At 33.8% G+C, this 17,348-nt stretch overlaps 1 long non-coding RNA gene across 1 annotated transcript in view; it reads left to right on the top strand.

Annotated features, from left to right (window-relative positions):
- The first annotated feature begins 2,954 nt into the window (after window positions 1–2,954).
- LOC140608409 (uncharacterized) overlaps window positions 2,955–17,348 on the top strand; it is a 102,963-nt gene continuing 88,569 nt past the window's right edge. The window contains exon 1 of the long non-coding RNA XR_012010429.1: window positions 2,955–3,029. This is a non-coding gene — a long non-coding RNA (uncharacterized lncRNA). The remainder of the gene's footprint in view (window positions 3,030–17,348) is intronic.

Raw genomic sequence — 17,348 nt, 5'->3', positions numbered from 1 at the left:
GAAGAGCCTTTGATAGGAAGAGAGGTACTTCCTCTACTGTAAAAGAAAATCAAAGAGAAGGAGGGTGCAGAAACATGGAAATTGATGTAAGAAGGTATTCTAATTTGATGGTTTCTACTTTTTCAACAAAGTATGATGTAAATGGTCTAGTAAAAGTTCATGAGAAAGATGTGAGATAAATTTTTTTGAGATAAATTTAATGTAATATGAGTTTCAATTTATTTATCAGACATTGAGTAGTAATATTAATTGCCACTCAAAATTCTGGGACTATGAAATGGGACATCATATAAATTGATACAAAGTAATCTATTAGTCACATACACACATATTTCCCAGTCCTCCCCAACCTTCAGATATCATGACCAGGTTTCCATTGAGTTATCCTGAAATCCATAGAACATTTATTTCATTTTCACATCTAGACTTTATTAATGGGGAAATTCTGAAACAGGCTAAATTATTTACCCTTATAATTTACAGTAAACTTCAGATAAGCTAGAAAACCATTGAACATTTTGGCTATCATTTAATCTCTTTATTTCTCTGTTGGATAATGCCAATCACTAAAGTTAACTGAGTAAAATTTATAGTAGATAATGGAAAATAAGGCAGTCTATTTAGATATATTTGGTATCACCAGATTTCATGTAGATTATGCATTTTATAGTGGAACAAAGAAAAGTTCTATATGTTTTTTTTTTCTGAAAGTCTTTAAGTAGTGAAAAAGAAGGCCACACATAGAATAGAAGCCTCCTCATCTCCAATGCAACATGTTTCATCAAAAAACATTGCCTTCTAAGTTTTCAGTTATGTTTTGAGGATTAAATGAGATGTAAATTTTCAAGAAGTTTTCCTTTAGAAACTATTGACATGAAATTAATCTAACATATTACCATAAAACTACTGGTATTATTGCCTGGGTTATTCTGTTGATTTTACCTACTTACTAAACAATTATTTCAGCACATCCTCACCACTTATTAACGATAGAGGAAAATTAGAAAAGAAAGTTGTTTCATTATATTTTATATTACTTTGATGTTTAAAATTAAACTACTGCTATACTGAAAGTTGTTTTAAAGTACATTTTATACCCTGAATGATGCATCTCCTTTAATTATGACAGTTTAGGTATAATTTTCTGGATCTTCTCGAACATATGCAAAAAATAGTCATTTTCTCCTCACATTAAATGAGAGGAAAAGACATCACCTGTTCTTCCAATCAGAGCTCAATTTCTAGATTGTCACAATGAATTTTCAAAAATATTTCAGTCATAAAGATGATCAAAAGTTTGTAAACCAAAGATCAAATTGATTCAGATGTCAGACTGCATAAAAGCTGCTAAAAGTGAGAGTACTAAGATGATATAGGATTGTATTTTTAGAACTGTTGGAATAAGATCCCTGACAGTAGAATCATTAATATTGAACTTTTTAAGTTAAGAAACAACTTTAAATAGTATGCTATAAACTGTATGAGAAACTGGAAGAACAGGTGATTATGCTTGCAGTCATGAATGTTGCACTTCCTTTGCTTAGCATTTGAAATTTTCTGCTAGTATTTTTATGCAAAGAACAGTGTTTGACCTCACAATCAATTGAAAAAGAAAAAAAAATCCATTAACATCAATAGCATCAATAGACAGTACATTTTAATTTTACAGATTCTTTTATTTCTTTACTTACAGTATTCTAATTTTTCCAGATATGTAAGTACATCATTTAGGAATTTGATGTGTGTGTGTGTGTGTGTGTGTGTGTAATCATATGCCTTCACCCATATAGAAATCTGGTGTCTATGAAACATCAGTTCTTGATTTAATTTTACCTATATTCCATTTTTACAGGCTGTTATAATAATTCTATTCAAGTGACACCTACATTTTTTGTGACAAAAAATCATGAACAATAATTTCAACTGGCAAAATGGCATGGAACTTGAGGTATTATATTGACCTTCCTTGAAATAAGATTCTGCATATCTGCAATTCTGTAACCTCAAATCTTCTTAATGAAATCCCAGTTCTATTTCCAATGCAGCATGTTACCTTATTATATAAAATATGAAGCAAATATCTGGAAGAACATAACATACTATCATTGGATTTGTAACATCACCTTTTTTTTTTCTGGGATAGCCATATGCTGCTGAGAGAACATGAGCTTTGGGAGTGTGGAGAAATATATTTGATTAAGGTTTTTCCACTAACAAGCTGTGTGACCCTAACCATGTGAGATACTCAGTGATTCTTAAATGATAAGATGAAAATATTTACAAACTTGAATCTAGAATCCACAAGAGGATTATGATGGTATACATTGTGTTTAATCAAGTATCTATTCCATGACTTAGCATTCTTATATTTTAAAATAAAAACTTAGTTTTACCTTTCTTATATTGAACTGCAAACACAGGAGAGTTAACATAATGAGAACATATAAAATAAAGGATTGATCCATTTTCTTTGGAACTTTAATATATTAGAATCTGTATAATTTTGCCTCACTCAAAACATTTCCTTGGTTTTTGTTTTTTACCTTCTTGGTGGTTGGTATAAGTAATTGCTTTATATGCCCTGCATCTGGCATTCACTCAAACAGAAAATGATCCTTGGAAAAGCACAAAGATTATGACCAAGCAGTCTGGTCCAAATGAGCTGGGAAAGTGCCCAAAATGTTCTTTATTCCCGGGACTGGGTTTTTCTGCCAGTGAATGTCACAGATTAATGTTACAACTGAATAGCCCTGTAGTTTCTGTGGAGCCGTTGAGAAATGTAGGTTCCCCAAGACCTGTGAATCCTTACAACCAGCGTGGTGGATTTTCTAATGGTTAGGAGTTCAGTAAGTTCAAAAACTAAAAAACACTGAGCTGAGGACAATAGCTCTTGTTAAACTCTATGTTACAGAATTTAGAACCTTACAGTGCTTTAAAGTATATTCTGACGTTCTAGACAAGAAAGTAATAGAATTAAAGGCCTGATGGCATGGCTGAAAATTGTGAAGCTAACTTGATCAGATTTTTTGGTCAGTGGGCAGGTATTCCTGTTACCTAATTGTCTAGTCATACCTTTCGCTATGGATGAAAATTCATACCTTTTGCTAATTTCTGGGTATTTATTTTCTCAAGAAAGCTTGTGAGGGTTTATTTAGTACAGGTAGACCCCAAATGAAGGATAACTTACTGAAAAAAATTATTTATATTTGTAGAGGATTGGAGTTCTGAATAAATAATTTTTTGGAACAATAATATATTTAATGTCATCCCAGCATTCCTTGGTGAAATTGTGAAGTATTGTCTCTGATTCATAACTGATATATAGTGCTGCTAATATATATCACTACTAATACTTATAAGCCTAGACGTTATTTTTAAACAATATATCTACAAAAGGACATAATGGGACCATTAGACATATGTTTTGCTGTTTTGCCTTGTCAGAGTCTTTCACAATCATCAAAATTATAAATGAGACATCTTACTATTTTTATTTACTATTGACAGTTCTATAATAAAGAAGACCTCAAACCTAATTTTGGGGAAAAAATTGTTAAGTAACTCAGTTTAAAAGCCATTCCCTTAGTCTTCTGAACAAATGAACAAAGGACTCTGTCTAAGGTCATTTCTAGTAAGTTCTTAACTCAGGGAGGATAATATCATAGAATATTTATCTGATATTTTATGGTATGCTGTTGGTTTTACATGATGTGAAGCCAACTCAAACTGTTTTAAAAGAGACTGTATGAATTCATTAATTTGGGAGACCTGAAAGGTTTTAAGTATCTCTTTGAGGCTTGAAACAGAATGCAAAAAGATTCACCAGAAAGTCTTTCTCAAATCTGTTCCTTCTCTCTTTTTGTCTCTCCCTCTCTTTCCCTCTCTCTCTCTCTCTCTCTCTCTCTCTCTCTCTCTCTCCCTCAGTTATGTAATATTGACCTCATTCTTGACTCTAGGAGGGGCTCTTTGGAAGTTAAGGATTAAATAGTTCTTAGCTTCATAACCTTATACTTCTTAGGGAATTGGAGAGAGCTAATATATTTCATCATGTTCCTAGTAAATAATAGTAAATAAAATGGCATGCCTTCTGTTTGCAAAAAAACTTAAGTTCTTTGTACAACTCAGTAAATCATTATGGCCAGGATGGCCACTCTGGAGCTGGGAGGAGGGAAATCAATTCTGTCTGCACCTTACAGTTTGCAAATTTTGTACTATTAAGAAGGGGAACAAGAAACTGTGTGATGAAAAGCAATCCAGAGACAACCTTGAAACTTCTTTATTTCAATTCAAGATAAACATGCAAAGTGTGCATTTCTAGTTTTTTAGGCAAATATACAATAAGACAATTCAAAATGTTTCACATTTTACTTAGCTTAGCATTTAGTGAAGCAGATAATATGGTACAATTTTGAGCAAAAATGATACAAGCTTATAGTATCAAATTTCATAGTAACACATATGACAATAATAATGTTCAGTCATTATTTGATCAGGATTGACTGAAATGAAAAATGCTCTATCAACTAATTTTGCAGACCTATACACAGGTATCATTGTTCTTTGAAATGTAGAGCTATCTGCAAAATTATTCTTAATATTTGCTTTTCTGGATGTATTTGCTGAAAAATGATTCTCTAAGAAGAGAACTTCTCTAAACAATAGCTATTTTTCAGAAACCTTTAGCAGTGGCAAAGATTTTGAACTTGTATTTTAAAGGTATGCTTGAAAACCTTTGGACAGAGAACCAAATGATTGTACATAATGATATGAATTTCCATACTCTGGATCTATTAGAAATGCCACTTTTTATGTTTTTATTAGTCTGACAAGTGAGAGGATTTGAGGTTTAAGCAGTTGAACTATAAGGATATCTTAAAACTTTAGAGAAAGAAACAGTAAAAATGTGCAGTAACTTAAATATGGAATTAGCAGTTCAGTATTTATTTAAAAAATTGTGCTAACAGTATAATGAAAGACATAATAGTCACAAAAAATTGTGCCAACATATAATAAAAGTCAAAAATATAATTACAAAGCACATATATACCTCATTAACCTACTAATCTTAGTCTTGATATTCACACATATGAGAATCCTCTCAATAGGACTGAAAAATAATTATTATTGCCTTATTTTACAGTTTAGGAAACTGAGAAATGACAAAAAATTAAAGTAACTTACTTAAAAATGTGCCGTGGTCTGAATGTTTGCATACTTCCCGAATTCATATGTGCAATCCTAACCCCCAAAGTGATGATAATAGAGAGGTCGGGCCTTTGGAAATGCTTACGTCACTTGGGTAGAGCCCTTATGAGTGGCTTAATGTCCTTATAAAAGAGGCTTAAGAACGCTTCCTTATCTCTTTCACAAATGTAAGGACACTGAGAAATTGGCAGGCTACAACTCAGAAGAGGGCCTTCACCAGAACCAAACCATGTTGACACCTTGATATTAGACTTTCAGCCTCTAGAGCTGTGAGAAATAAATTTCTGTTGTTGATAAGTTACCCAATTTATGGTATTTGTTATAACATTCTGAACAGATTAAGCTAAAAAATGAGGTTTATAATATGACAGCCCCCAAAGAAGCAGCCTAGCATAATATTGAGGACACAGATTTTTGAGGGGAATTCCCAGGGTTCAAATTCTGGTTCTGGTACTTACTTACTAGGTGTGTGACTTTAGGATATGGTTTCTCAGTTTCCCTCCCATCTGCAAATAAAGATAATAATCATAGATAAGTTACAGAGTTTTTCTGAAGATTAGACAGGTACCTAGAGAAAATCCTTACCCATTTAAAGAGCAACATGAGTATTTCTTTTTATTAGGAACCCAAACTGTTCTCATGTTACCACACTGTGCGCAAAGTTATAGTTTTGATAGGGTTGGTGTAAACCATTGGTATAATTTAATAACCTCTTTAAATCCACTTGCTTATCAAACTAGATTTTGTTGTAATTTCATTTAATTATACAATAATGTGTCAGGTGAACAAAAAGGAGAAAGATGAATGTAGACTATCTTTTTAGAGCATTATTTTTACTTTTAAAAGATGCACTATTTGTAATATAAAATGCACACATTTGAAATGATATAATACAAAGCAACCGATAAAGTTCTAGTGTTTAGTAAGCTGCTTTGGATTCTGACTTACTTTTCTGGGAAATGGATTAATTTTCCTATTATCTTATGGAAAGTCGGATTAAAATTTTGGATAAACACTAATCTATGTCATTTTTGAGACAGAGCAAGATTTACTTTATACTAATTTGTCCTTTGATTTATTTGTTGAGCTTTGATTTGATCTATCATCAGAATTCTGAGTGGTACTAAAATGTCTCTCAAGACACTGAAATTTGTAGCGAAAACTCTGAATGATAATGCAATTTGTAACCATAGAACCTATTATTGTGACACTTTCCTTTGAAGAGTTTATGCTTATCTGTGGTAACATATCATATAGATAACTTGCCTCTTACAAGGAGTTTCTTAGCCGTATACTCCCTATAGTTGGACTCAAAGACAAAATATATATGTAAGAATTAATGGAACTTTTAGTAGGAAGAAAAATTAAAATGATACGTTTAAAGCTATAGAATTTTTGTTCTAAATTTAGAATATAATCTATCTTTTATAAATGTGGAACAAGTAAATAATACATCTTTAAAATTAAAAAAAATAACATGTGTTTTCTGTTTTGGAAAACAGAAACTTGCACATTTTTTCCTATTCTCACAAATATGTAGTGTTTGTTAAATCAGAAAACAAAAAATTAATGTTCACTTTTAGAAACTATATTTCCCTTCAATTTATTTGAAAATGACTTAATTTTTACTATTTACCAATTTTTTTAATTTACCAATTTTTATCAAACACCCCCAAAATAAAATTTAATTTCTAATTTTCTCTTTCTTAAGTCTATATTAATAATTTTGAAGAAGTAGGTAAATAGTAAATGATAGATAAATGTTCTATACTAAAAGACACTCTATAGTCTGTCAGGACCATATGTATAGATTTTTTCCTTTTTTTAATTTTTAAAAATCTTTTATTTTTTTAAGATTTTATTTATTTATTCATGAGAGACAGGCAGAGGCATAGGCAGAGGGAGAAGCAGGCTCCATGCAGGGAGCCCAATGTGGGACTTGATCCTGGGTCTCCAGGATCACACCCTGGGCTGAAGGCAGTGCTAAACCGCTGGGCTACCCAGGGTTCCCCTAGATTTTTTCATAGATAAGAGAGTCACATTTAAGGTTCATCTTACAGATGAATATTAAGATGCAAATAAGTAAAATAAATGATATTAGATGGAATGTGAGGTAGATTCTTTAAACTTTATATTCAGTCATAACAGAATCCATTGTTCCTAGAGTGCCATCTTCTATCCTAAATCCTATGCAGAGCCTGCACTAGGTGCAGAGCCCATGACTAGAGTCAGCTTACCTGACTGAGCCACCCAGGTGCCCCATGATTTTTTATATGGTAAACCTAAAAACATAATTAAAAAATGTTAGAACTAAGAAATGAAGTCAGTAAAGTTACAGAATACAAAAATAATTTGCATTTCTATATGTTAACAACAAGACATCTGAAAAATAAATAGAAAATAATCCCCTTGATAATCAAAATCATCAAAATAACATAAAAAATAACATGAAATCTATGAAGGCCAACGTGCTGAGAGCAAAAAGTTGATGGAAGGATAATTTCTTGGATATGAAATCAGAGACCAAGTACAAAAGATCTAATGTAGTAGGTTTTAACCTTTCTTGTCAATTAGAATCACCTAGGGAGGGATGAATAGATAGGTGGATAGATAGATATAGATAGATAAATGATAGATGATAGATAGATAGATAGATAGATAGATAGATAGATAGATCACTATCTATTTTGATCTGTCTATCCACCCATCCACCCATCTTTCAAAGCCAACTTCTTATTCTACATATTTTTATATAATTGATTTCATCGATGGCACTTGGACATTTTATATTTTGAAATAGTGATTGCTAGCAGTGAAATTGAAGAGAAACATTTAGAATTTATAGCAAAAATAATTTCTGGCAAATTGAAATGTTTTTTGTTTGTTTAAAAAGTCTCCTTCATTTCTCAAGAATAACTTAAGTTTTGGCCTGAATAACTTAAAGGATCAAGTTGCTATTTGTTGAAATGGGAAACATAAAAGCAGATTTGTGGTGAGGATTTGAATGACTTTTTTATATCCAAAAAGTGTACTGTATTTTCTACTGAAACATAATTTTCCTCTCTACAATCACTCTCATTTCTACAAAAGATAATCACAATAAGAATAATTTGTTGACAAAATAAGCCAAGTTTCATTAAACTTGGGATGATTATTTGCATGAGTGCAGCAAGAACAGGGATTGACCATATAGGTTCTTTTTATGTCTGCTTTGCTGGAACTTTTCATAAGAAATTTCACAGTAGGCATTAAAAAAACTCTTGAGGCTAGGAAGCCAAGCCAAGGACTCCCCATCAGAATTTGCCTATAATACCTATAGATTTGGGTAGATCCTTCACTTTTCAACATCGCTAAGATAGTCTCAGTTTCCTGTACCTGCCAGGAAGTGACTTTCTTTATTTGCTAGGCAAGGCTGATGAGGACACTATAAAGAAGGCACCAGGAGGTATTTCTAGGGGGCTTTCTTGTTTCCATAAAGTCAAGCTTAGTTCCTTAAAACTGTCTGGTCATATTTGATTCTGTGCACATCACTCACAAATTTGATATTCCAGTCAAAACCTTGGTATTATAACCAGTGCTTCCAATTGTGTTCTATTACAAAGAGAACGTATCTTTATTGAATTTAATGCAAATAATATATCACCATAGAAATAAGAATATTCAGTGCGAGTTTCCAAATTCTGAAGAGATCAGGTAGGGAGAAAATGTAATTATTTAAATTCTGGTTACAATGGTGTAAGTTACCAAATTGCTGTAAGTTAGAGATAAAAGAAAAAGTTTCCTTATGTCTGGAAATACAAAGCATTACAAAACTTGCAATGCTTTAAACAATAAGAATGTCCTCATGAATTCATTCAGTCCCACATAATTAATTCTTGTTGATCTATTGTTAGCAGTTTTATAAATCAGTCAACGTCTCTGATAGAGTTCTATAGATTTTTACTTTAGTGCCGTCATCTGAAAGTTATCAGAAACCTGAACTTGTCAGAGACGTTTCTGTGCATCTCTTAAGAGGAAACACTTTTGTAGGAGCACCAGAGTAAAACAGAAACTGCCACCATCTGCCAGTCTTGCAGGATCTCATTTGCAGGTTCTTAAACAAGCAGTCTCTCAACAGGTCCCATCACAGGTTGCCAAACTTTTGCAGCCCACCAGCACAGAGTCTTCACATTCCAATTTTCTTTTTCTTACTTGTTGGTTTTGTCAAAGTTCCATGGTTTCCTAATATGCCAGCAGCATGTTTGTTTTTCATTGCTTGTGGCTTATAAAGCCACAGATGTGGTTGGGTAGCCTTGAATAACTATCTTAGGAATCACTGCAATCTCATTCTGAGTAACATTTTTCTTAAACTCAGCAAATGTTAAATAAGAACATAATAAATGTCATAATGATATAGAGATGAGGGTAAGGAAGATGAAATGTATTTTTTTGCTTTAAATATTTACTTGTATTCTATATTTGTGGCCCATAGTATACTTATTAAAATAGACCTATCATCTCTTTTTTGGTCCATCCTTGAAAGATATATTTTTAGAACTTATATTTGAAACATTTATTGTCTCTTTTTCTCTTTGAAGTCACTACTCATTAATCCTCCTCCAATGCAAACTGATTTAATCCAAATCTATATAAAGGGTAGGGGGTAAAGGAGAAAGGCCATCAGAGAGAAAAGAACTACACAAAAATCAGTGTATACTTTGGGAAGATAACACAAAATCTCTGAAAAGATAGAAACGTTAGAAATTAGACAATGATGGTAATCTGTTGCTTACAAATGTATGAGGAGAAATATACAGACAAATCATAGAAAATACTGGATTCACTGAATATAAATAGGTGAATTTTATGATTCATTGAACCCTGTTGAATTTTATTGGACTCTTCTAAGCCTTATTACATGAGCTTGTAAAGTTCTTCTTTCCCCATTGATTTATTTCTAAATAAATAAAAGTTGCTATTTTTCATAGGATGTCATAATTCTTCATCATTAGAGAGTGGCAACAGCAAAATGTCAGAATACGAGTTTACTACCATCTTCCCCTCCAAAAAACACCAATTTTGACAACCACCCATTGACAAAAGGGCCTTTTTGGAAGTCAAGAAGTCCAGCAGAGAAGTTCCAATACGTAGTTAGAGAAAAAAATAATCTGAGGCTGGACACATTTAAGAAGATAGGAACAGGGATCCCTGGGTGGCGCAGCGGTTTGGCGCCTGCCTTTGGCCCAGGGCGTGATCCTGGAGATCCGGGATCGAGTCCCACGTCGGGCTCCCGGTGCGTGGAGTCTGCTCCTCCCTCTGCCTGTGTCTCTGCCTCTCTATCTCTCTCACTGTGTGCCTATCATGAATAAATAAAAAAAAATTATAAAAAAAAAGAGGATAGGAAAAGTTTCACTTTATCCTCATCACCCTTCCTGGATGGCACAGCTTAGTGCCAAGAGACACTCATCCTACCATTTCTCCCATGTGCAAAAAAGGAGAGTGTATATGTGAGCTTCCTACTTCCTCAGCTGTGCTGGATGCTACCCACAAAGCCTACTTCTGTCTGAATACTGAGGTGCTGCAAGATTAGGGGATGGGAGAGGGCTGGAAGAACAGAAGCTAGGGCTCTTGGAGGGCATTTAAGACATGCAAATTCTAAAAGGTTCTCAGACTCCAGAGTAAGAATAGACTTATGGGGTGCCTGGGTTGGCACAATTGGTTAAGTATCTGACTCTTGGTTTCATTTCTGGCCCTGAGATCCGCATCAAGCTCCACGCTCAGCACAGAATCTGCTTGGGAATCTCTCTCTCTCTCTCTCTCTCTCTCTCTCTCTCCCTTTGCTCCTCCTACCCCTCTAAAATAAATAAATCTTAAAAAAAATAATAATAATTCCCACATACCACTGGGGATACCTCACTGGCAGATCCCTCACGTAGTCCTTGGACACCCCCAGTGTTCTGCACATTTCAGCCACATATATCTCCAACTCTCTGTGCATGATCACAGGGCAGTGAGGGCAAGCCTTTGCAGATAGCTAGGGAATGTGTGCAGAGAGCTGCCCCACACTGAAGGAATAGTCAAAGCAATCTTAAGAAAGAAACAATGCTGGATGTTTCACACTTGCTTATTTCAAACTGTATTCCAAGGCTATATTATTAAAATGGCCAACAAGTAAATGAAAAGGTGGTCAACATTCCTAGTTATCAGGAAAATGCAAGTCAAAACCACAAGGGAGTATTGCTTCACACTTGCTATGATGTCTACTATCAAAAACAAAACAACAACAACAACAACAAAAAACAAGAGATAACCAAGGCTGGGGAGGATGTGAGGTTAAAAGAACCCTGTACACTGTTGATAGGAATGTATATTAGGGTGGGTAATAGAATGGAAATTCCTCCAGTAATTAAAAATAGTGCTACCATATGATCTAGATATCCCATGTCTACGTATGTATCCAAAGGAATGGAAATTACTATCTAGAGATATCTGCATTCCTGTGTTCTTTGCAGTGGCTATTGACAGATGAATGGGAAGATTATACATTTAAAGGATATGCAATTGGGTAGCCCAGGCGGCTCAGCGGTTTAGTGCTGCCTTCAGCCCAGGGCGTGATCTTGGAGACCCAGGATCGAGTCCCATGTCAGGCTCCCTGCATGGAGCCTGCTTTTCCCTCTGCCTGTATCTCTGCCTCTCTCCCTCTCCTCTCTGTCTGTGTTTCTCATGAATAAATAAATAAAATATTAAAAAAATAAAATATATACAATTTATCAATTATACTTCAATAAAGCTGAAATAATACATCATTAATTTTGTCATATTTGATCATGAGAAATAATGTCATAGATTCTGTATTTGTTTAAAATTTATGAAATAAGGAGCAGTGCCATGCAATAAAATGAAATTTTTAATTGAAACATAAAACAGCAACAAAAAAGCAATTGCCACTTACTAAATAAAAATCTATTTCAGTGATAATGGTACAAAGAGTGTTACTAATTTCACTTATGAGAAGAGAAAAATCTACTTTGTCTTAAGAATATGACATTCAGCAACCTAACAAATGAGGGACTTTTGGAATGGCAAAACTCATGAAACATATACAAACAAACACTACTTACTATTCAGTCTTTTCATAGTCCTTTTTGATTATTTTCTTGTTAAGTCTGTAAAACTAGCTGATTAGAAATAATTTCCAGGTATCAGTACTAAAGGAAAAAGACAAGGACAGACCAATTTAGAAATAAAGTAGATTCTATTTCCCATATGCTCCATTTCTAAGATGTGACAACTTGTGTAAAAGGGAATTCTTCATTTTTACTGAAAATTGTTTCCTTTCATACAAGTGATTTTAAGGATTACTTATCTTATGTTACATATGAAATATTTGACTAATTATGCCAACTACTTATTTCTTTGTATGTTTTACAAAAATCTGGCTCTTTTCCCATTGTTATCGACATGATTCTAATTCAATTATTACCATTTCTTTCTAATACAACTTCAGTAATATCTAACTGATCTCTCTTTTCTTCTTCCTTTTTTTTCTTGCCTTCCTCACTTCTTCCTTCATTATGAAAACCTCAATAAAGTAAAATGCAGATAAAGGTTAATCCTCTATGTAAGATCATCTTAAAAAAGAGTAAATTCATGAGTCTGATCCCAAATTATGGGCAGGCTAAATCTTGGCTGATACCTTCTTATGGCATGAGAAGGTAAAACATAAAGCTCTATGTCAAAGTAGGGTGAAATGTAACCAGAATACAGTAATTTATGAGATAGCCACTCCTAGTTTCTCCCAGAAATCCATGATATTTCTCCCATCCAGGTGTATGAAAGGATTGTAACTTCACAAGCTGATGTCAAGATCCCCTCTGAGAGCTCATCAATATGAATTGCCTGTAATCACTGATTTCTGATTATTTAGTTCTCTGTTAAACGGAATAAAAATAGTGTATTTTTCTATTAAAAATAGAATAGCATTACCCCAGAAATTTCCAGGTCAAAATGTAATACTCTCTGGTGTTTTAACAAGGACATGATGAGATTTAGCCTAACTATCAAAGTGAATACAGTGAAAACTTCTAGAAACTAAGGGGGAATAGCCATGGTCTAGGAGTAATCTAGGCAGCCTCAAGCTTAAAATCAGAAACTGTGATTCATCTCCTAGAGAATAAAACAAAATGTTAATTTTGACTTTGAAGATTGTTATTCTTTTTTTTTTTTTTTTTTTTTTTTTAACATTTACTGTTTTCTGAAGTTGGTTTACACTAGTAGTAGTTCTGGAGCATGGACAATATCCAGGGAATGGAATTCAAAACCTATCACAAGTGCCTATTTTGGCTATCTTGATCTGCTCCAAACGATCAGTTTGGCAGTCAATGAGAGAAATTACAGTGCTGCCATGCTACATTTTGGAAGAAATGTTATCTGAATTTACTATGCATTTAGAAATCCCATCCCAAAGTGATTTTCACCATTTATTTCTCCTGACATATTTGTTTTTTTCTGAGGAGAGGGAGTCACATTATATAGGCATAAACTTAAAATATACTGGTCTGTTAGTAAGAAATGGATGTATTTATGGAGAGAGTATTAAAGTTGTAAAGTTAAAAAAGAAATTTAACTTATTTGAAGTCAGTCTTCCTCTTTAATTATGACCTTATTATAGTGCCCTTATTAATTTGTATTTATCCTTTTTTTAGGCTTTTTTAAGGACATGGCTGCCAGAAAAGTGGTATCCATCTCTAATTATCTTGTGGAGGAAATAACAAGAAATGGGTTTTGGGAGGAAAAAAAACATATATAAAGATCTTTTTAGGTCTTCTAAATTGCTGAAAAGTTAAACAAGAGAGCAGACAATGTTGTTTCATTTGATCCAAAAATACTGTGACAACTTTTCACTCCTTGTGACCCAATTTAGCAACTTCAGTGTTACCAACAGCTTTACATCATTGCTTAAAACCTGCACAATATAAATAAATGGTTACAAGAAAAACAAAAAATAACCTTATATAGCATAACTTTTGCCTGACTCATTCATTTCATAGAATACTATTAAAAATGTTCTTCTTATAAAAATAATTGAGTGAATAATGTTTCTACATAAAAGTACTATTATGATTAATGCATTTATAGAAGTATCTGGAAATTGGACAAGTGGAAGGAATAAATTCATGCTGTGCCATTATATCCTACTGTATTCAAAGATGCTAAAGGAATGGATATAGATGTTATCTAATCATATTCAAGAGAAATAGTTCATTAAAATTTGTTATTTATTCATAGGTAAAGAGTATTTTTAGAGTAAGTTTAAGTTTATAGCAAAATTGAAAAAGACATAATTCCCATATACCACTTGTCCCTGGACATGCTTAGCTTGCCCATTATCAATATCCTCCATTAGAGTGGTGTACTTATAGAATTGATGAACCCACATTGAGATACCATAATCACTCAAACTTCATAATTTAGGGACATCTTGGTGGCTCAGTGGTTAAGTGTCTGCCTTCAGCTCAGGGTGTGATCCTGGATTCCTGGGATCAAATCCTTCATTGGGCTCCCTGCATGGAGCCTGCATCTCCTCCCTCTCCCTATGTCTCTGCCTCTCTCTCTCTCTGTGTGTCTCTTGTGGGTAAATAAATAAAATCTTTAAAACATAAACTTCACAATTTACATTGTAGTCATTCTTGGTGGTGTACATTTTATGGGTTTGGATAAATGTATAATGTCATGTATTCATCGTTATAGTATCATACAGTGTAGTTTCACATCCTAAAAGTTCTGTGCTCTCTTTTCAATTTTACCTCACAATCCCCAACTCTTGCTAAGTACTGATCTTTTTAGCATCTCTATAGTTTTGCTTTTTCCAGAATATCAGATAGTTCGAATTTTACAATAAATAACCTTTTCAGATGGCTTCTTTCATTTAGTAATATGCATTTAAGATTCCTCTATGTCTTTTTATTCATTTTATTAATCCATCTACCCACTGAAGGGCATTTTCATTTGCTTTCAAGTTTTGACACTTATGAATAAACTACCTATTAACATCCACTTGCAAGTTTTTGTGTAGACATAAGGTATTAACACCTTTAAGTAAATATCAAGGAATGTGATTGCTGGATTATATGGTAAGAATATTTTTTGTACATATGGAAGACTGCCAAGCCATCTTCAAAAGTATCGGTAGCATTTTGCATTTCCAGCGGCAGTAAATGAGAGTTCTCGTTGCTCTGCAGCCACAGCAGCACTCAGTATTGAGCCACCCAGGTGCCCCCAAAGGAAATATTCTTGAACGAAATTAAAAGTGCTATTCTGGTAAACACACAAATAATAAGAAAGCGAAACAGCCTTATTGCTGATATGGAGAAACTTTTAGTAGTCTGGGTAGAAGATCAAACCAGGCACAACATTTCCCTAATGCCAAAACCTAATCAGGAGCAAGGCCCTAACTCTAGTTCTACAAAGGCTGAGGAAGTGAGAAGCTGCAGAAGAGTTGGAAGCTGATAAAGTTGATTTATGAGGTTTAAGGAAACAAGCCATCTCCATAGCATAAAAGTACAAGGTAGGGCAGCAAGTGTTGATGTAGACGCTGCAGCAAATTATCCAAAAGATCTAGCTAATGAAAGTGGCTACACTAAACGACTGATTTTCAGTGTAGATGAAACAGCCTGTTACTAGAAGATGCCATCTAGGACTTTCATAGCTAGAGAGGGGAACTGAGTGCCTGGGGTCAAAGTTTCAAGGACAGGCTGATTCTCTTGTTAGGAGCTAATGCAGTGGGTGACTTGAAGTTGAAGCTAATGCCCACTTAGCATTCCAAAATTCCCAGGGCCCTTAAGAATTAGATAAAATCCACTCTGCCTGTGCCATACAAATGGAAGAACAAACCCTGGATGTTGTAAACACAACATGGTTTACTGAAAAATTTAAGCCCACTGTTGAGAACTACTCAGAAAAAAAAAAAAAAAAGATGCACTTGAAAATAATAATTCTCATCAACAATGCACCTGTTCACTCAAGAGCTTTGATGGAGATGTACGAAATGAACGTTGTTTTCATGCCTACTAACAGAGCATCCATTCTGCAGCTTATGGATAAAGGACTAATTTTATTTTTAAAGTCTCATTATTTAAGAAATACATTTTGTAAAGCTATCGTGGCATGGGGATTACTCCGATAGATTTGGGCAAAGTAAATGGAAAACCTTCTGGAAAGGGCCTAACATCTAGATGTCATTAAGAACATTCATGATTTATAGGAAGAGGTCAACATGTCAATATGAACTGGAGTTTAAAGGAAGTTGATTTCAACCCTCATGGATGATGTTGGGAGATTCAAGATATTAATGAAAGAAGTACCTGAAGATGTGGTGGAAATAGCAAGAGAACTAGAGCTGGAAGTGGAGCCTGAAGATGGGATTCAATGGCTACAATGTCATGATAAAACTTGAGCAGATGTGAAGTTTCTTCTATGGAAGAGGAAAGAAGGTGGCTTCTTCAAATAGAAACTATTCCTAATGAAGATGTTATGAAGATTGGTGAAATGACAACACAGGATTTAGAATAATACATAAACTTAGTTGATAAAACAGTGACAGGGCTTAAGAGGACTAACTTCAATTTGAAAGAAGTTCTATTTTGGGTAAAATGCTATCAAACAGCATCACATGCTACAGAGAAATCATTTATGAATGGAAATGTCAATTGATACAGCAGAATTAATTTTTGTCTTAATTTAAGAAATTGCCACAGCAACCCCAACCTCCAGAGCCACCACCCAGGTCAGTCAGCATCTATCAATGTCAAGGCAAGACCCCACCAGCAAAAAGATTACAACTCACTGAAAGTTCAGGTTACGGTTAGCATTTTTTACCAATAGATTATTTTTAATTGAGGTATGTACATTGTGTTTTTTTTGACATAATGCTATTGCACACTTAATAGTCTACAGGATAATGTTAAACATAACTTGTATTTGCATTGAGAAACCAAAGAATTCATTTGACTTGCTTTATTGTGATACTCACTTTACTGCAATGGTCTGGAACTGAACCTGCAATAACTTGGGGGTATGCCTGTTTTTTGTATGCTTTTTTTGCCATTTGTATATTTTCCTTCTGAAGTTTATGTTAAGATCTTTGGCCAATTTTTAAATAATTT

Source organism: Canis lupus, chromosome 17, assembly GCF_048164855.1.
Source record: "Canis lupus baileyi chromosome 17, mCanLup2.hap1, whole genome shotgun sequence".
Classification (NCBI taxonomy): Eukaryota; Metazoa; Chordata; class Mammalia; order Carnivora; family Canidae; genus Canis; species Canis lupus.
Note: the sequence above shows the minus strand (reverse complement) of the source record. Positions and strands in the feature narration are given on the sequence as shown.